At 37.2% G+C, this 22,493-nt stretch overlaps 1 protein-coding gene across 6 annotated transcripts in view; it reads right to left on the reverse strand.

Annotated features, from left to right (window-relative positions):
- EDA (ectodysplasin A) overlaps positions 1-22,493 on the reverse strand; it is a 406,119-nt gene that overhangs the window by 278,631 nt on the left and 104,995 nt on the right. The window lies entirely within an intron of this gene.

Below are 22,493 nucleotides of genomic sequence, written 5' to 3' on the forward strand. Positions count from 1 at the left end.
AGAGTAGGGACTATTTCTTTTTCTTTTTAATTAATTAATTAATTTATTTATTTTTGGCTGTGTTGGGTCTTTGTTTCTGTGCGAGGGCTTTCTCTAGTTGCAGCAAGCGGGGGCCACTCTTCATCGCGGTGTGTGGGCCTCTCACTATCACAGTCTCTCTTGTTGTGGAGCACAGGCTCCAGACACGCAGGCTCAGTAGTTGTGGCTCACGGGCCTAGTTGCTCCGCGGCATGTGGGATCTTTCCAGACCAGGGCTCGAACCCATGTCCCCTGCATTGGCAGGCAGATTCTCAACCACTGCACCACCAGGGAAGCCCTGGGACTATTTCTCTTCATCACTGTAGCTCCAGTGCCTAGACCCTCAGAGCATGTTTTTGGGAGTGAGGAAACAGCTGCCCACTGCGGTGCATGGAGGAGCCTCTGCTAGTGTTAGACCTCTTACTGAATCTTGGGCCTTCCTGAGGTCGCACTCCAGAGTGCAGTAATGGACATCAATTTCCTTCCACTTGTGGCCTCAGCAGTACCAAGTATTTCCCCTCACTCCACTTCTAGAAGATAGGAAAATATGGTGGCTACATTTCTTCCCACCATCCAGAAGCTGGTGCCTCTATTCAACTTCTTTCTTCTGGTACCAAGAGAGGGGAGAAGAATTCCCTTTTGCCTGAGAAAACCTTTATCTTTTCCTATCTGCATACCCTTGCAGGAGTTAAGACTTCTCTCACTCCAGAACACCTTTGCTTCCACTGCAAGCCAGGTTTTATATGCCCGAGACCCCAATTTGTACCCACTTTTCTGCTCTGGAAAAGAGTCCACTGGAAGTCACAGAAGATGTGTTTGTGGGCTTAAAAAAAATCAAATCATAATAGAAGTCTGTAGAAATCCACCATTTCCCTTAATGAAATTACATCCAAGAAGAAAACTATATGTAGGAAAACAGAAGTTCGGGTTGGTAGGGGTGGTTAAACTTCAGAGAGTCGTAATCTCTATGTAGAAAATCTCCCTAAATTACCAACCTTAAGACTATCTGGGTATGATTTCACTAATGGAGCCGCCCAGTTTCCTTAAAAGGCCTACTTGCAACATTTCCATGGCAACCTGGAGCAAACATGACTTCTTGCTTAGTGTTTGCATAAAGGAGAGGCAGCTACAATGCAAACAATGGGAGAGAGAGAGAACAAGAAAAAGAGAGAGACTAGAGACAGAATGAGAGGGGAGGCAGAGAACGGAAGAGACAGAAAATGAGAGAGAACAAGAGACAGAATGAAAGCAAGAGAATGAGAGAAAAGATAGAATGAGGTGGGGGAAGCAAGGAAGGAGGGAGGGAGGAGTGGAGGATCTTGGTTTTCAGAATTTAGCTTTTATGGCTGAACGTTTTGGGGGCAGTCGATATTTTGGAACACTGATGAGATAAGTCAACTCCATTAGTGAGGGTTTTAGTATTTTATTTGTGGGGTCTCTTCCTTCTTAATGAGCAAAGAATAGACTGCTTTGATGCTCCAGAGAGCAAGAGAGCCAAAGTAAAAAGATTTTGGAGCTCAAAGCCATGTATTTGTTTTTTTTTTTCCCTTTGTGATAGTTCTGATTAAAGGTTAGTTAATGGAAGACAGGAGGCAGAATCATTAGCTGGCAAGATCACCAATCTCAAATAGTATTAACTATAAGAACTGCTGCTCTGATCTATTAGTGCAGTGGCTTCCAAACCTTTCTATCAAAGGTACTTTCGTTCTATTTTCCCCCAAAGGACACCATTTTTGAAAGGTTTAATCTCCTATAAAAATGGCATTTATTAATTAATCATTCTTTAGATTTTATCAATTGAAAACATATAGCTACCCATCAGAACTTGTGATCAGTGTGAGATAATGAGTGTTATCATGAGTTGACAGAATTCCAAGGCAAAGCACAGAAACTGGACATGTTAATTAGCATGTGAAAACTGCTCTGCAATCCCCATTCCTGCCCTTCACAGACTCCAGATGAATTCAGTGTGATCTAAACAATCCCATATAGGTCTTCAGTGAAAAAAAAAAAGTGATAAGGACATACATCTTTCTATTTATTGAAAAATTATCCAAAAGTCCAAATCAGAGAGCAAGAGGAGCTAGCTTCAGAGTTGGCGCTATCTGGACACCACTTTAGGCAGACAGAGAGGAAAAAAAATATGTGCTCTAGAGTAGGCAGACCTGGGGTGGGGGGAAGGGGAGTGACTGCCAAATTCTATGACAAGAATATACCAGCTTGTACTCTTAGGCAAGTTATTAAGTTTCAAGTTTTTTATCAGAAAATGGGGATGATATCACCTACTTTAAAACACCACTATGAGAATCAGATGAGATGTATATAAAGCTCCCAGCGACACTACACCCCCCCAACCCCCGATCCTTATTACTCTAGACCACAATATCTTTTTCCTTAGCCTATAACATACCCTTTTCTCAAAGATAACCTGCAGGCTGGTAAAACCAATGGGTGGATACCATTCAGGAGTCCAGGTGAACTGGACCATAGTCCATAGTACTTCTCTAGCTTCTTGTGTTCTTTCACCAAAGTCTTATCTAACATGTAATCTTTAATTACCTGTTTCCCCTGTTGATCTTCTAGGTACAAAGATATGCTGGAGTATCTTTATAACATTGCCTTTAAGAGTTCATGCAGTACAGACATGCATTAGATAGAAGTGCTCTGACCAAGGATCACAGTAATAATTCTAATGATAAGCCTTACAGGAGGCACAGGGTTTCAGAGTCAGACACCCTGGGTCAGAATTCCATACCTACCCTGTTTTACTATATAATCTTGGAAAAGATTATTCACGTTTTTGAGCCTCAGTTTCCTCTTCTGTAAAACTGGAATATATCTACTTCCTAATGTTTCTGTAAGGATTAAATGAGATAATACATGTAAATGGCATAGCACAATGCCTGGCACATAGATATTCAATAACAGGTTGTCAGTTTTATTATAATATCACCTTGGTATGATAAAGAATATTACAGTATATCACCAATGCACTGTTCTCCTGACAGAGCATATCATTCATACAAGGAAGGCTTGAGGGCTCAAAGCAGGGTACAAAGTTAACAGGAAGTATCTACTTGCTTTCTTCATCAAATATTACTGATACCATATCACTTGTGCCCAGGTAAGTAATTAAAATTCTCTTATAACACCAGAATAAGATTCTGGGAACATTATATAACAGTCTCTAAATCTGGTGTCCCATTAAATGTCTCCATCTCACGTAGCATGAAGTTTAAGTTCATTGATTCAGACCAGATGGAAATGCAATACATTTCCAAAATTAGTCACCCTAACTATTGTCAGGTCTTTATAATATATAAACAGCCATGGATATTCTGTTAATGCCTGGGTACTGAACACATCCACCTAGCTAGGGTGAATTACTTTAAGACTTCATGTGAGCAGTGAACTCTATCTTTGGTTATACCTCAATTTTTTAAAATCACACAATTTGGGCTTCCCTGGTGGCGCAGTGGTTAAGAATCTGCCTCCCAATGCAGGAGACACGGGTTAGAGCCCTGGTCTGGAAAGATCCCACATGCCATGGAGCAACTAAGTCCATGTGCCACAACTACTGAGCCTGCGCTCTAGAGCCCGTAAGCCACAACTACTGAAGCATGCGTGCCTAGAGCCCGTGCTCTGCAACAAGAGAAGCCACCGCAATGAGAAGCCCATGCACCACAGCAAAGAGTAGCCCCCGCTCACCTCAGCTAGAGAAAGCCCACACACAGTAACGAAGACCCAACACAGCCAAAAATAAATAAATAAAAACTAAAAAAAAAAAAAAAAAAAAAAAAAAAACAAAGGGAGGGGGGAAGGGGGACAAATCACACAATTTTAGAGATTTACTAGCACCATTTTCATTTGGATGGTGGTGGAAGAGGACATTATGAAAAGAAAACCCCGGTAATATCATGGTGTGACACCAAGAGCACTTAAGGAAAGAGACTGACTTGTTATGTAATCTTAGCCCAGGGAATTAGCTCTACAGACCTAACTTTGCTCATGTGCAAATTAAGTGAATCAAAACAAGTGATCTTTTCCTGCTGTAAGAGTCTACCATCTTAACTTTGTACATTCATAAAAATAAATGAGAGTTCATAATACAAAAATCCATATATAATGCTATATGATATCCAGTATTTAGGAGTAATTACTAGATATTATGGTCCAGTCTTCTTCTATAACCCTACCACAAGTGATGCCTTAGGCAATTTCCTCAGTGATATACAGGAAATGAAGATAGGAGTAGTAATAGTAGTAATAGGGGTAGGGACTCCCCTGGTGGCCCAGTGGTGAAGACTGTGCTCCCAATGCAGGGGGCCCGGGTTCAATCCCTGGTCAGGGAACCAGATCCCGTATACCACAACTAAGAGCCCACATGCCACAACTAAAAGATCCCACATGCTGCAACTAAAAAAAGATCCCGCATGCCACAATGAAAATCCCACATGTGGCAACAAAGGTCCTGCGTGCTGCAACTAAGACCCAGCACAGCCAAATAGATAAATAAATAAATAGTAAAATAAATAGTAAAACAAGCAGATGGTAACTAATGGCAGTAATAGCTGACTATGAAACAGATAACTTAACAAAGAGATCAGAGAAATATGCAGTCAAATAGGGCCCGGCTATAAAACCACTGCCACGCCATATTGGCTGTGCACACACCAAACCTTGCACCCTCTGAGGAAACATCAGGCTTCACATTGTGAGGCCTGTGAGGGAACTAGACTTCAATGAACAACCAACTAACTAAACAAATAAATAACAAACAACAATCCCTGGAAGGGGAGGAGCTGTAATCAGCATTCATACTGCTACAATACATCATCTAAAATGTCCAGTTTTCAGCAAAAAACTTACAGGACATGCAAAGAAACAGGAAAGAGGGCCTCATACCTAGGAAAAATAGTAGACAATGGAAACTGTCTTTCAGAGGGCTCAGATATTGGACTTAGCAAATAAAGTCTTCAAAGCAGATAGTATAAATGTTTTAAAAAACTTAAAGGTAACCATGGTTAAAGAAGTAAAGGAATGACTTCTCTTGTGGCACAGTGGTTAAGAATACACCTGCCAATGCAGGGGACATGGGTTCAATCACTGGTCAGGGAAGATCTCACATGCCATGGAGCAACTAAGTCCACGCACCACAACTACTGATCCTGCACTCTAGAGCCCGCACACCACAACTACTTAAGCCCACGTGCTCTAAGGCCCACATGCCACAACTACTGAGCCTGCGTGCTGCAACTATTGAAGCCCATGTGCCTAGAGCCTGTGCTCTGTAACAAGAGAAGCCAACACAATGAGGAGCCCATGCACCGCAACGAAGAGTAGTCCCCACTCACCACAACTAGAGAAAGCCCATGCACAGCAACAAAAACCCAACACAGCCAAAAGAAAGAAAAAAGTAAAGGAAGCTATCATAACAAGCCATCAAATATGGAATCTAACTAAATAGATATAAATTATTTTTTAAGAAAAGGAGAACAGCCAAACAAAAACTCTAGAGTTGAAAAGTACAATAATTTGAAGTGAAAAATTCACTAGAGGGGCTCAATAATAGATTTGACTGGCAGAAGAAAGAATCAGTGAACTTGAGGAAAGAGGAGCAGATTATGCAATCCAAAGAACAGAGAGAATGAAGAAAAATGAACAAAGCCTCAGAGCAATGCAGGACTCCATTAAAAACACCAACATATACGTTTCTCTCAGAAGAGAGAAAAATGGGCAGAAAAAGTATTAGAAGAAATAATGACTGAATACTTCCCAAATTTGGTGAAAAACATTAACCTCCACACACATGAATTCAAGTTCAACTCTAAGATAAACTTAAGAGATCCAAACCCAAGCAAATCATAGCAAAAATGCTCAGACAAAGTTAAAACGTTAAAAGTGGCAAGAGAAAAACAACTCATCACATCCAAGGGAACCCAATCAATTTAACAGCTGAAGTCCCATCAAAGACAATGGAGGCCAAAAGACATTAGGACGATATTTCCAAAGTGAAGAAAGAAAAGAAAAACTGTCAACAAAGAACCTTCTATCTAGAAAAACTATGTTTCAAAACAGAAGGTGAAATAAAGACATTCCCAGAAAACACACTGAAAGAATTCATTGCTAGCAGACCTGCCTTATAAAAAACACTAAAAGAAGTTATTCAAGATGAAAGAAAGTGACCCCTGATGGTGATTTGATCCCACAACAAAAAAAAACAGAGCACTGGTAAAGGTAATTATATGATTATAAATGATAATAAAGTATACATTTTTCTCCTTTAACTAATTTAATTGTATGAAACAACATGTATATTATTCAATTGTTGGGAATATAACATATAGAAATATAATAAATTTGACAATAACGGTACCAGAAAGGTAGTCAAGAACAAGCTGTATTGAAGTAAGGAAATGACACCAGATGGTAATTTAATCCATAGGAAAAACTGAAGTGAACCAGAATGGTAGTAGGAAGCTTAATATAACAAATTCTATAAACATATACTTGCTCTCTTTTATTTTTCTGCTTTTTTAAGCAATATAAATTATATAAGGTATAAATATAATAATGGGTTGTTGGGTTTGTAACATATATAGATGTAGTACATAAAATAACAATAGCACAGAAGGGGATATGGGTGAAGTGTCTATATCTCACAGGAATTAAATTAGTAAAAATGTGAACTGGATTATGATAAATTAAGATGTATATGGTAAGCTCTAGAGTAACAAAAGGGAAAGTTAACTCAAAATTAGTGAAAACTTCATAAAAGTAATTAAAATGTTACACTAGAAAATATTCATTTAATGTAAAAGAAAGCATCAAAGGACAAATAGAGGGGAGAAAGAGACAAGAGATACAGAAAACGAAAAGTAAAGTGATAGGTGTAAATCCAACTACACCAATAAAATTAAATATGAATGGTTTAAACAATCCACTCAAAAGTCAGAGATTGTCAGATTGTATTAAAAATAAGATTCAAGTAAATGCTGTCTAGAGAGCGTAAATATACTTTAGATTCAAAGTTATAAATTAATTAAAAATAGAAAAATGGGGACTTCCCTGGTAGTGCAGTGGCTAAGAATCCACCTGCCAGTGCAGGGGACATGGGTTCGATCACTGGTCCAGGAAGATCCCACATGCCACGGAGCAACTAAGCCCGTGCACCACAACTACTGAGCCTGCACTCTAGAGCCTGTGCACCACAACAACTGAGCCCATGCACCGCAACTACTGAAGCCCACGTGCTCTAGGGCCAGTGTGTCACAACTACTGAGCCTGCATGCTGCAACTACTGAAGCCTAGGCGTCTAGAACCTGTGCTCCACAACAAGAGAAGTCATCACAATGAGAAAAGCCCAAGCACCACAACAAAGAGTAGCCCCCACTCGCCACAACTAGAGAAAGCCCGCGTGCAGCAATGAAGACCCAATGCAGCCAAAAATTTTTAAATAAATAAATAATTAATTAATTTAAAAGCAATGACAAAATTAAAAAAAATAAAAGAATGGAAAACAATATATCATGCAAATAGCAACCAAAGAAAGTTTAAGTGGCTATATTAATATCAAACAAAGTAAACTTTAGAACAAAAAATTTACATTGCTAGAGATAAACATGGATATTATATAACAATAAAAGGGCCAATCCATCAGGAAGACATAATTATAAACCATCTGTGTACCTAAAAGCAGGGCCCCTAAATACATGAAGCAAAATCTGACAGAATTAAAGGGAGAAATAGACAATTCAGCAATAATAGCCAACCTCAATACCCCATTTTCAATAATTATTAAAACAACTAGGCAGAAGATCAACAAGGATATAGAAGGATAGAGAATAATTGAACAAAACTATAAACCAAATAAACCTTAGCAGGCAAAATATACATTCTTCTCAAGTGTACATGGGACACCTCTAGGTTAGACTATATATTAGGCCATAAAATAAGCCTCAATAAATTTAAAAGGACATGTATCATACAAAGTATGTTCTCTGACTACAATGGAATGAAATTAGAAATCAATAGAGAAGTAAATTTGGGAAAGGCACAAATATGTGGACATTAAAAATACAATTCTTTTAATCCTTGGGGCAATAAAGAAACCACAACAGAAATTACAGAATTTTGAAATGTATAAAAATGAAAACACGGCATATCAAAACTTATGGGATGCAACTAAAACAATGCTTAGAGGGAAATTTATAGCTGTAAGTGCCTACATTAAAAATGATCTCAAATCAATAACCTTCTACCTTAAGACACTAGAAACAGAAGAGTAAACTAAACCCAAAGCAAGCAGAAGAAAGGAAATAGTAAAAATTAGAATGGAGATTAATGAGGTAGTGAATAGAGAAAATCAAAGGAGAATAAACAATAGAGAAAATCAATAAAACCAAAAGTTGGTTATTTGAAAAGATCTAAAAAATTGAGAACCTTTAGCTAGACTAACAACGCAAAACAAAGACAAAAATCAAATTAGTAGAATCTGGAAAGAAACGAGGGACACCACTACTGACCTTATAGAAATGAAAAATAGAATTTCTAGAGATTAAAAATATATCTAAAATGAAAATACTAGATGGGACTAACAAGAGATTAGACACTGCAGCAAAAGATATATAAAGTAAAAGACTAAGCAATAAAAACCATCCAAATAAAGCACAGAAAGAAAAATGACTAAAAATAAAAGAAATGAACAGATCATGGGGCTCCCAGAAGGAGATAAAGGCAGAAAAAACAATGGCCAAAAATTTACCCATTTATTAAAAATGATAAGCTTTAAAATTCAAGAAGGTCAATAAATCTCAAGCAGGCTGAAACACAAAGAGAACCACACTAACTCACCCATAATCTAAGCCCTTTAAACTAGTGATAAAGAAAAAAATGCTTAAAAGCCTCCAAATTAAAGGCATATTATATAGAGGAAAAAATGTAAGAATGATCACAGACATCTCATCAGAAACTACACTATTTAGAAGAAAGTAGAGTGACATCTCTAAAGAGATGAAAGAAAAATCTGTCAACCTGGAATTTTTTACCCAGTGAAACTGTCTTTCAAAATTGAGTGCTAAATAAAGACTTTTTCAGGCAAACAAAAGCTGAGAGAATCCATCACCAGCAGATCTACACTATAAGAAAATTTAAATGAAGCTTTTCAGGCAAAGAAAAATGATACCAGAAGCAAACTTTGATTTATATAAAGGAATAAAGAGTGCCATAGGGATTCCCTGGTGGCGCAGTGGTTGAGAGTCCGCCTGCTGATGCAGGGGACACGGGTTCGTGCCCCAGTCCGGGAAGATCCCACATGCCGCGGAGTGGCTAGGCCCGTGAGCCATGGCCGCTGAGCCTGCGCGTCCGGAGCCTGTGCTCCGCAACAGGAGAGGCCACAACAGTGAGAGGCCCGTGTACCGCAAAAAAAAAAAAAAGAATGCCATAAATGGTAAATATAAAAGACATTTTATCATTCATGATAAAATGATAAATATGATATCATTTTATCATATCAAAAAAGAAAACTCCTTAAAAGATAAATGACTGTTTAAAGCAAAAATAATAACAATGCATTGCAACGTTTATAGCACACATAGACATAAAATGTATGTATAAGAACAATAGCACAAAGGATGGGAGGGGCAAAATAAGAATATATATTTGTATGGTTCTTACACTATATGTGAAGTAACAATATTATTTTGAGGAAGACTGTAATAAGTGCAACCATCAAAAACAAAGACATATACCTAATAAGCCAAGAGTAGAGATAAGTGAAATCATAAAAATTCAACTCCTCCAAAAGAAGACAGGAAGAGAAGGAATTAGAGAACAGATGGAACAAAACAGAATCCAAATAGCAAAATCGTAGATTCAAACCCAAATATAGCCACAATTACAAATATAGCTAAAAATTATCTAAACATTCAAATTAAAAGGCTTATATTGTCAGGTTGGATTTTAAAAGCACAAGCAAACTATTTGCTGCTTGAAATATAAATAGTTTACAAATGAAAGGACAAGTTCCAGTTGGAGCTCAGATGAAGTAAGCTCACTATAGCCTATGTCTCCTGTTAATACAACTAAAAATGATGGACAAAACACAAAAATTAAGTGCCTGAAGACTGAAAAGTAACCAAAAGCAGGTAGATTGTGAAAGGGAGTTAAAACTTAGAGAAGTAGCCTACATCAAAGTGATGTCCCATTTTTTTTTTCTCCTGCAGATTTTCTGAGGGTGGATCTCAGTTGTGGAACTGCACAGCAGAGCAGTGGCATGATTGGTGAAAGTTCCAGTAGGAATCCTGTATTACAGGGCAGAGTAACTGAAAAAAGGACTACTAGGAGCCAAAGAGTGTGGGGGTAATTCTGTTGGGTTTTTGTTTGTTTTTTTCTAGCAGTTTGCTCAGTCATGGAGTTGTTTGACAGTGGTGACTGTGTAAACAGCTAAAAAGCCAAGAGACACCATGTCTTTCTGGCCAGAGGAACCAGGAAAGAGGGTATCTGTTGCCTCAAGAATGGGCTCATGAAGGATATTCTATACAGGAGAGAGCTGGAGAAAAGGATCCTGTAATTCTGCAAATGAACCCACACGAGTCCTGTGCTCATCTTTAAGCTGTGTATGTGCAGGAAAGACCCAAAGGATCACAACGAAAGCTTTCAAGAATGAACTAAGATATAAACTACCACCCAACACTCAGACAAACACCTGAGGGGCACAAGCATGGAACAGAAATAAAACAGTAAACTAATGACTTGGAAAACTAAACTGAAATTAGAACCCCAATCCACAGAAGGCAGGACAGAACTCATGGTCTGAACCTATCTTGGTTAAGTATCTTCCAAAAATTCATCTAGAGAATTATAATGTGACCCACCGTTTACACAACATAACATTCACAATGTCTAGGATACAATCCAAAATTACTCAACATACAAAGAACCAGGAAATGTGACCAATTCCCAAGGGAAAAGCCAATCAAAAGATACCATACCCTATATGATCCAGACGTTGGAATTATCAAACACTTGAAAGCAGCTTATGGGAAACAGATCCTAAGATAACCTCCCAATCATTTCTTGCCTCACGGTAGCCATGGCTTTATGTAATCCTCTCCCCTTGAGTCCAGGCAGGATCTGTGACTTGATTCTAAGCAATAGAATATGGCAAAGGTGATGGGACGCTACTCCCTCATTTAGATTACATTCTATGGCAAAAGTAATGAGATGGCACTTCAGTGACTATGTTGTGTTATCTAAGACTCTATCTTAGCAGACTACAGAGAGAGATTCTTTGCTAGCCTTGAAGATGCAATTTGTTATGATGTGAACTACCTATGGAGAGGGCCATGTGGGAGAGAACTGAAGACTGCAAGGAGCTGAATTCTGCCAACAAACATGTAACTTGGAAAAGGACCCCAAACTCCAAATGAGAACATACCTCAGGTCACACCTTGATTACAGCCTTGTGAGACCATGAACAGCTAGGCCATACCCAGACTGCTGATCCACAAAAACTGGGATTGCATGTTGTTTTAAGCTGCTAAGTGTGTGGCAATTTGTTATGAAGCAATAGAAAACTAATACACAGCTATTAAAATTATGCTCCAAGCAGTAAAGGTAAATACACTTTAAATGAATAGAAAGATAGTAGTTTCAGCAGAAAAAATTTGAAACTATAAGAAAAAGATGCAAATTCTAGAACTGAATAATATAAGATCTCAAATTTTTAAAAATTGACTGGATGGACTCAATATTACAGTGCAAATGACAGAAAAGTCAGTGAACTTTTAGATCAACAAAAATTATCCAGTAAGAGAGACAGAGAGGGAAAAATGTAGAGAAAAAATTAACAAATGCTCAGAGACCTGTGGAACAACACCTAAAGTTCTAACATTCATGTCATTGGAATCTCAGAAGATGAAGAGAAAGAAATAGGTATAGAAAATATATTTGAAGAAATAATGATTGAAAACTTCTCAGATTTGGTGAAGGCATGTTTATAAGATTCAAGAAGTTCAGCTAACACAAACAAAATAAACTCAAAGAAAACTATGCCTAGGCACATCATAACCAAAATGCTGAATAAAAACACTTAAAAAAAATCTTGAAATCAGTTTTCTTAAATTACATATTACATACAGGAGAACAAAGATTCAATAAACCATGGATTTCTCACGAAAAAACCCATGGGGGTCAGAAGACCATAGAAAATCATATTTAACATACTAAACAAATAGAACTGTGAACCAAGACTTCTATATACAGTGAAATAATCTTCAAAAGTAAAGGTGAAATAAAGACATTTTTAGATGAGTGAAAACTAAGAGAATTCATCATCACCAGCTGATCTGCTCTAAAGGAAATTCTTCTAGGTGACAGAAAATGGTATTAGAGGGAATCTTAGATCTTCGAGAGCGATAGAATAGCAACAGAAATAGTAAATACCTGATAAATATTAAAACTTACACTCAAGTTCTTTAATCTGTAAGACTATTAGAAGCAAACTCATAATATGGTGTGTGGAATTTTCAGAGTATGGAGATGTAATATATATAACAATGATAAAGTTAAAGTGGAGCAGGGTAAACAAATACATATGGTTGTAAGGCATCTATATTATACCTGAAGGGGTACAATATTAACTCAAAGTAGACAATGCAATATTAGCTATGTGAATTGTCAATCATATAACAAGCACCAAAATAAAAATATAAGTTAAAACAAAAACACCAATAGATAAATTAAAATGGACTATTAAAAACACTCTAATATTCCAAAAGAAAGCAGAAAATGGGAAACAAAGGAACAAAGAATAGGGGGAAAATCAGAAAACAAATAATAAATGTAGAAATCCAGCCATACCAGTAATTACAGTGAACATAAATTGTCTAAATATACCTAACAAAAGACAGAGATTGCCAAACTGGTTTAAGAAAAATACATGTTGTCTCAAGAAACCCACTTTAAATGTAAAGATATATTTAAGTTAAAAACAAAAAGAAGGAAAATTATATACCATGTAAACTCTAATTCAAATAAAGCTGAAGTAGCTATATTAAAATAAGACAAAGTGGACTTCAGAAGAAGGAATATTACCAGGGATAAATGAAGACATTATGTAGTGATAAAATGATCAATTCATCAAGAAGTCATAACAATCCTGAATATGTATGCAGTTAACAACAGAGCTTCAGAGTACATGAAGCAAAAAGTGATAAAACTGAAAAGGATAAATAGGGAAATTGAGAATTATAGTGGGAGATTTTAACACTCTTTTCTCAGCAATCAATAAAACACGTAGACAGAAAATCAGTAAGGATGCAGAACTGCTCAACTCTATTAACCAATTTTACCTAATTGACATTTATAGAACACTCTACCCAGCAAGACCAGGTTACACAATCTTTTTACAAGTGCACAAGAAGTATGCACCAAGTTAGACCACATTCTGGTCCATAAAACAAACCTCAAAAAGTTTATTTTTTTAATTGTGGTAAAAAAAACACACAACATAAATGTTAACATCTTAACCATCTTGAAGTGTATAGCTGTGTATTATTAAGTATGTTCACAATGATGTGCAACAGATCTACAGAACTTTTTCATCTTACAAATCTGAAACTCTCCATTTATACCCATTAAACAACAACTCCCCTTTTTTTCCTCCCCCCAGCCCCTGGTAATCACTATTGTATTTTCTGTTTTTAGAAATTTGACTACTTTAGATACACTTTATAAGTGGAATCATACAGTATTTGCCCTTTTATGACTGGCTTATTCCACTTAGTATAATGTCCTTAAGGTCCATCAATCCTGTAACAGGTGACAGTAAGATATCCTTGCTTTTTTTTTTTAAGATGCTGGCTCGGCTAAATGGATTTGTAGTTATACTACATGATCCAGATTCCAAACACATTTGAGCAATGAGTCCAAATCAGTGAGATTATTAATGAATGTAATAATACATTAATCAATGTAAATTCCCATGTTTACATTTCAACAATAACACCACCAACACCACTACCAACAATAACTATAACAAGAGCTGCCTTTATTGGACACTTACTCTGTACTAGGTCCTCTGCTAATAATTTTATATGCTCAATTCCCTCAACACTTCTATAAAATAGATACTTGATTATTAGTAACTCTATTTTATAAACATGAAAACCAAAGCTTACAGAGTAATATCTTCAGTGTCATATAGATGATAAATACCTGTATTGAGATTCAAATCTAGGTGGTCTACTTCCAATGCTAATGCTAATGCTAATGCTTCTCAGAAAATCAGTTGAACAAATGAATACAGCATGATGAAATCCTCAGGTAATTGCAGCTCTAAGACCTTCAGCTTATCACCATTTTACCATAAGGATAGGGGCTATAAAGCCAAACAATCTTATGTGCCATGGGGTTGTCCTTAGTTTTTGAGGCTGACTGATAGTCCACTGTATGTATATACCAAATTTTGTTTATCCATTTATCCATAATGGATAATATCCATTATCCAATCCATCTGGGTAGCTTCCATCTGTTAGCTATTGTGAATACTGCTGCTATGAACATGGGTGTGCAAATATCTCTTCAAGACCCTGCTTTCGATTCTTTTCACTATATATGGAAAAGGGACAATACTGGATCTTATGGTAGTTCTATTTTCAATTTTCTGAGGAAACTCCATGCTGTTTTCCATAGTGGTTGCACTATTTTACAATACCACCAACAGTGCACAAGCATTCCAATTTCTCCACAGCTTCACCAATACTTATTATTTTTTTTATAGTAGCCATTCTAACAGGTGTGACAAAATGTTTTTCAGGAAATGAAATCATATAAAGGATGTTCACTAACCACAATGGAATTAAACAGAAATTAACAACATAACGATATGCAGGAAACATCCTCAAAATGTCTGCCTGGAAATCAAACAAACATCTAAATAACCCATGAGCCAAAGGAGAATTCTCAAAGAACTTTTAAAACATTTTGAACTTAATAAAAATTCAACATATCAAAATTTCTGGGATGTAGTTAAAAATAGTGTGGACAGGGAAAATTACATCATTAAATGCTTATGTTAGAAGAGAACAAAAGACTAAACTTAGTAATCTAAGCTTGCAACATAAATCACTAGAGAAAGTAAATTAAACCCAAGGCAAGAAGAAAAAGCGATATAAATAGGAGAAGAAATCAATGAAACTGTCTCTGTTTATTTTCTGTTTTTAATCAAACCAAAAGGTGGTCCTTTCAAAAGATCAATAAAATTGATAAACTTATAGCCAGACACACCACGGGAACAAGAGAGAAGACACAAATTACCAATATTAGAAATAAAAGGGGGGCATCACTATTGACCCCACAAACATTAAAAAGATAATAAAAGAATACTACAAACAACTCTATGCATATAAATTTGACAACTTAGACAAAGTGGACCAATTCCTTGAATAACATAAATTATTAAAGCTCACTGAAGAAAAATAGATAACCCAAAGAGTTGAACATGTACTTTAAAAATTGATTTATTCTTAAAAATCTCTCAACAAGAAATATCTCCAAACCCAGATGTTTTCACTTGTGAATCCTACCAAACATTTAAGGAAGAAATAATACCAATTTCACACAAACTTCCAGGAAATACAAGAGAAGGAACAACTTCTCAACTCATTTTATATGAAGCTAGTACTATCCTAATGCCAAAGCCAAACAAAAACATTACAAGAAAGTAAATACAGAAAAATAATCTCTTATGAACATAGATATAAAAATCTTCAATAAAATACTTAAAAATTCATCAACATAATTCATCATAGCAACAGAATAAAGAAGGAAAAGCAGGTGATCTTGCCAATAGATACAAAAGATTTTTGACAAAATTCAACATCTATTCTTGATAAAAATCTTTAAGCAAACTAGGAGTAGAAGAAAACTTCTTCCGTTTGATAAAGAGCATTTATATAAGAATCTAGAGATACCAAGATACTTAATAGTGATTTAATGTTTTCTTCCTAACACCAAGACCAGCATAGGATTTTAAAAGCAAGAAGATAATGCTACCACTTCTATTCACACCTTAGCAGACATTTCATAGTAGTAATACGCTTTCTGTCTCAAACCTCAGAAGCTCATTCTTACAGCCTTGTCTTGGTAAATGACACTGCCTCTGTCTGAAAGGCCCTTTCTTCTCTTTTCAACTAAGTCATACCCCCTCATGCTTGAACACCTTCCTCAAGACTTCTCTCCTGGGCTTCCCTGGTGGTGCAGTGGTTAAGAATCCACCTGCCAATGCAGGGGACACAGGTTCGAACACTGGTCCAGGAAGATCCCACATCCTGCGGAGGAACGAAGCCAATGTACAACAACTACCGAGCCTGCACACCAAAACTACTGAAGCCCACATACCTAAAGCCCATGCTCCACAACAAGAGAAGCCACTGCAGTGAGAAGCCCGTGTACCACAACAAAGAGTAGCCCGAGCTTGCTGCAACTAGAGAAAGCCCATGTGCAGCAATGAAGACCTAATGCAGCCAAAAATAAATAAATTAAATAAATAAATTTTTAAAAAAAGAAAACAATTACAAAGCTTTTTTTTTTTGCGGTACGTGGGCCTCTCACTGTTGTGGCCTCTCCCGTTGCGGAACACAGGCTCCGGACGCGCAGGATCAGCGGCCATGGCTCACGGGCCCAGCCACTCCACGGCACGTGGGATCTTCCCGGACCAGGGTACGAACCCGTGTCCCCTGCATCGGCAGGCGGACTCTCAACCACTGAACCACCAGGGAAGCCCTACAAATCTTTATTAAAAAAAAAACAAAACCCATCTCTGCCAGGATGAATTCACTGATTGATTAATTAACTTGCTCATTCAGAAATGTTTATCAGAGATTGGTTCAAGATGGCGGAGTAGAAGGATGTGCACTCACACCCTCTTGCAAGAGCACTGGAATCACAACTAACTGCTGAACAATCATTGACAGGAAGACACTGGAACTCACCAAAAAAGATACCCCCATCCAAAGACAGGAGAAGCAGCAATGAGATGGTAGGAGGGGCGCAAAAACAATAAAATCAAATCCCATCACTGCTGGGTGGGTGACTCACAAACTGGAGAACACTTATACCACAGAAGTCCACCCACTGGAGTGAACGTTCTGAGCCCCATGTCAGGCTTCCCAACGTGGGGGTCCAGCAATGGGAGGAGCAATTCCTAAAGAATCTGACTTTGAAGGCTAGTGGGATTTGATTACAGGACCTCAACAGGACTGGGGGAAACAGAGACTCCACCCTTGGAGGGCACACACAAAGCAGTGTGCACACTGGGACCCAGGGGAAGGAACAGTGACCCCATACGAGACTGAACCAGACCTACCTGCTAATATTGGTGGGTCTCCTGCAGAGGTGGAGGGTGGATGTGGCTCATCCTGGGAATAAGGACACTGGCAGCAGAAGTTCTGGGAAGTACTCCTTGGCATGAACCCTCCCAGAGTTGACATTAGCCCCACCAAAGAGCCAGGTAGGCTCCACTGCTGGGTTGCCTCAAGCCAAACAACCAACAGGGAAGGAACCCAGACCCACCCCTCAGCAGACAAGCGGACTAAAGTTTTACTGAGCTCTGCCAACCAGAGCAACACCCAGCTCTATCCACCACCAGTCCCTCCCAACAGAAAGCTTACACAAGCCTCTTAGATAGCACCATCCACCAGACGGCAGACAGCAAAATTAAGAAGAACAACAATTCTGCAGCCATGGAAGGAAAACCACATTCACAGAAAGATAGACAAGATGAAAAGGCAGAGGACTCTGTACCAGATAAAGGAACAAGATAAAGCCCCACAAAAACAACTACATGAAGTGCAGATAGGCAACCTTCCAGAAAAAGAATTCAGAATAATGATAGTGAAGATGGTCCATGACCTCAGAAAAAGAATGGAGGCAAAGATCGAGAAGATACAAGAAATGTTTAACACAGACTTAGAAGAATTAAGGAACAAACACCTAGAAGAATTAAAGAACAAACAGAGATGAACAAAACAATAACTCAAATGAAAAATACACTAGAAGGAATCAATAGCAGAATAACTGAGGCAGAAGAACGGTTAAGTGACCTGGAAGAAAGAATGGTGGAATACACTGCCGAGGAACAGAATAAAGAAACAAGAATGAAAAGAAATTAAGACAGCCTAAGAGACCTATGGGACATTAAAAGCAACAACATTCGCATTATAGGGTTGCCAGAGGAGAAGAGAGAGAGAAAAGACCCAAGAAAGTATTTGAGGAGATAATAGTCGAAAACTTCCCTAACACGGGAAAGGAAATAGCCACTCAAGTCCAGGAAGACCATAGAGTCCCAGGCAGGCAAAACCCAAGGAGAAACATGCTGAAACACATAGTAATCAAAGTGAAAAAAATTAAAGACAAACTATTCAAAGCAACAAGGGAAAAATGACAAATAACATACAAGGGAACACCAATAAGGTTAACAGCTGATTTTTCAGCAGAAACTCTACAAGCCAGAAGGGAGTGGCACAATATATTTAAAGTGATGAAAGGGAAGAACCTACAGCCAAGATTACTCTACCTGGCAAAGAACTCATTAAGATTGCAGACAAGCAAAAGCTAAGAGAATTCAGCACCAACAAACCAGCTCTACAACAAATGCTAAAGGAACTTCTCTAAGTGGGAAACACAATAGAAGAAAAGAACCTACAAAAACAAACCTATAACAATTAAGAAATGGTAATAGGAACATACATATCAATAATTACCTTAAATGTGAATGGATTAAATGCTCTAACCAAAAGACACAGGCTCACTGAATGGATACAGAACCAAGACCCATATATATGCTGTGTACAAGAGACCCACTTCAGACCTAGGGACACATACAAACTGAAAGTGAGGGGTTGGAAAAAGATATTCCATGCAAATGGAAATCAAAAGAAAGCTGGAGTAGCAATACTCGTATCAGATAAAATAGACTTTAAAATAAAGAATGTTTCAAGAGACAAAGAGGGACACTACATAATGATCAAGGGATCTATCCAAAAAGAAGATATAACAATTATAAATATATATGCACCCAATATAGGAGCACCTCAATACATAAGGCAACTGCTAACAGCTATAAAAGAGGAAATCAACAGTAACACAATAATAGTGGGGGACTTTAACACCTCACTTACACCAATGGACAGATCATTCAGACAGAAAATTAATAAGGAAACACAAGCTTTAAATGACACAAAAGACCAGATACATATAATTGATATTAATAGGACATTCCATCCAAACACAGGAGATTACACTTTCTTCTCAAGTGCACACGGAACATTCTCCAGAATAGATCACATCTTGGATCACAAATCAAGCCTCAGCAAATTTAAGAAACTGAAAATCATATCAAGCATCTTTTCCAACCACAACGCTATGAGATTAGAAATCAATTACAGGAGAAAAAGACGTAAAATCACAAACACATGGAGGCTAAACAATATGTTACTAAACAACCAAGAGATCACTGAGGAAATCAAAAAATAACGAGAGACAAGTGACAACGAAAACACGATGATCCAAAACCTATGGGATGCAGCAAAAGCAGTTCTAAGAGGGAAGTTTATAGCAATGCAAGCCTACCTCAGGAAGAAAGAAAAATCTCAAATAAACAATCTAACCTTACACCTAAAGGAACTAGAGAAAGAAGAACAAACAAAACCCAAAGTTAGTAGAATGAAAGAAATCATAAAGATCAGAGCAGAAATAAATGAAATAGAAACAAAGAAAACAATAGCAAAGATCAATAAAACTTAAAGTTGGTTCTTTGAGAAGATAAACAAAATTGATAAACCGTTAGCCAGACTCATCATGAAAAAGAGGGAGAGAACTCAAATCAATAAAATTAGAAATTAAAAGGGAGAAGTTACAATGGACACCGCAGAAATGCAAAGGATAATAAGAGACTACTACAAGAAGCTCTATGCCAATAAAATGGACAAATTCTTAGAAAGGTATAACCTTCTAAGACTGAACCAGGAAGAAATAGAAAATATGAACAGACCAATCACAAGTAGTGAAAATGAAACAGTGATTAAAAATCTTCCAACAAACTAAAGTCCAGGACCAGATGGCTTCACAGGTGAATTCTAACAAACATTTAGAGAAGAGCTAACACCCATCCTTCTCAAACTCTTCCAAAAAATTGCAGAGGAAGGACCACCCTGAAACTCATTCTGTGAGGCCACCATCACCCTGATATCAAAACCAGACAAAGATACTACAAAAAAAGAAAATTACAGACCAATATCACTGATGAATATAGATGCAAATTCCTCAACAAAATACTAGCAAACAGAATCCAACAACACATTAAAAGGATCTTACACCATGATCAAGTAGGATTTATCCCAGGGATGCAAGGATTCTTCAATATATGCAAATAAATCAATGTGATACACCATATTAACAAATTGAAGAATAAAACCCATATGATCATCTCAATAGATGCAGGAAAAGCTTTTGACAAAATTCAATACCCATTTATGATAAAAACTCTCCAGAAAACGGGCATAGAGGGAACCTACCTTAAAATAATAAAAGCCATATATGACAAACCCGCAGCAAACATCATTCTTAATGGTGAAAAAGTGAAAGCATTTCCTCTAAGATCAGGAACAAGACAAGGATGTCCACTCTCGCCACTATTATTCAACATAGTGTTGGAAGTCCTAGCTGCACCAATCAGAGAAGAGAAAAAAATAAAAGGAATACAAATTGGAAAAGAAGAAGTAAAACTGTCACTGTTTGCAGATGACATGATACTATACATATAGAATCCTAAAGATGCCCCCAGAAAACTACAAGAGCTAATCAATGAATTTGGTAAAGCAGCAGGATACAAAATTAATGCACAGAAACCTCTTGCATTCCTATACACTAACAACGAAACACCAGAAAGAGAAATTAAGGAAAAAATCCCATTCACCAGTGCAACAAAGAGAATAAAATATCTAGGAATAAACCTACCTAAGGAGGTAAAAGACCTGTACTCAGATAACTAATAGACACTGATGAAAGAAATCAAAGATGATGCAAACAGATGGAGATATATACCATGTTCTTGGATTGGAAGAATTAATATTGTCAAAATGGCTATACTACACAAAGCAATCTACAGATTCAATGCAAACCTTATCAAATTACCAGTGGCATTTTTATAGAACTAGAACAAAAAAAGCTTTAAATGTGTATGGAGACACAAAAGACCCCAAATAGCCAAAGCAGTCTTGAGAGAAACAAACGGAGCTGGAGGAATCAGACTCCCTGACTTCAGAGTATACTAAAAAGCTACAGAAATCAAGACAATATGGTACTGGCATAGAAACAGAAATATAGATCAACGGAACAGGATAGAAAGCTCTGAGATAACCCCATGAACCTATGGTCAACTAATCTATGACAAAGGAGGCAAAGATATACAGTGGAGAAAAGACAGTCTCTTCAATAAGTGGTGTTGGGAAAACTGGACAGCTAAATGTAGAAGAATGAAATTAGAACACTCCCTAACACCATACACAAAAATAAACTCAAAATGGATTAGAGACCTAAATGTAAGACCGGACACTATAAAACCCTTAGAGGAAAACATAGCAAGAATGCTCTTTGACATAAATCACAGCAAGATCTTTTTTGATCCACCTCCTAGAGTAATGAAAATAAAAACAAAAATAAACAAATGGAATCTAATGAAACTTAAAAGTTTTTGCAAAGCAAACTACAAACAAGATGAAAAGACAACCCTCAGAATAGGAGAAAATATTTGCAAACGAATCAACAGACAAAGAATTAATCTCCAAAATATATAAACAACTCATGCAGCTCAATATTGAAAAAAACAAACAACCCAAACCAAAAATGGGCAGAAGACCTAAATAGACATTTCCCCAAAGAAGATATACAGTTGACCAAGAAGTACATGAAAACCTGCTCAACACCACTAATTATTAGAGAAATGCAAATCAAAACTATGATGAGGTATCACCTCACACCAGTTAGAATGGGCATCATCAGAAAATCTACAAACAACAAACGCTGCAGAGGGTGTGGCAAATAGGGAACCCTCTTGCACCACTGGTGGGAATGTAAATTGATACAGTCACTACAGAGAACAGTATGGAGGTTCCTTAAAAAAACTAAAAATAGAATTACTATATGATCCAGCAATCCCACTACTGGGCCTCTACCCAGAGAAAATCATAATTCAAAAAGACACATGCACCCCAATGTTCATTGCAGCACTGTTTACAATATCCAGGTCATGGAAGCAACCTAAATGCCCATCAACAGATGAATGGATAAAGAATATGTGGTACATATATACAATGGAATATTACTCAGCCCTAGAAAGGAACAAAACTGGGTCATTTGTTGAGACGTGGATGGATCTAGAGACTCTCATACAGAGTGAAGTAAGTCAGAAAGAG

The sequence above is a fragment of the Lipotes vexillifer genome, unplaced genomic scaffold, assembly GCF_000442215.2.
Source record: "Lipotes vexillifer unplaced genomic scaffold, Lipotes_vexillifer_v1.1 scaffold926, whole genome shotgun sequence".
In the NCBI taxonomy this organism is placed as follows: domain Eukaryota; kingdom Metazoa; phylum Chordata; class Mammalia; order Artiodactyla; family Lipotidae; genus Lipotes; species Lipotes vexillifer.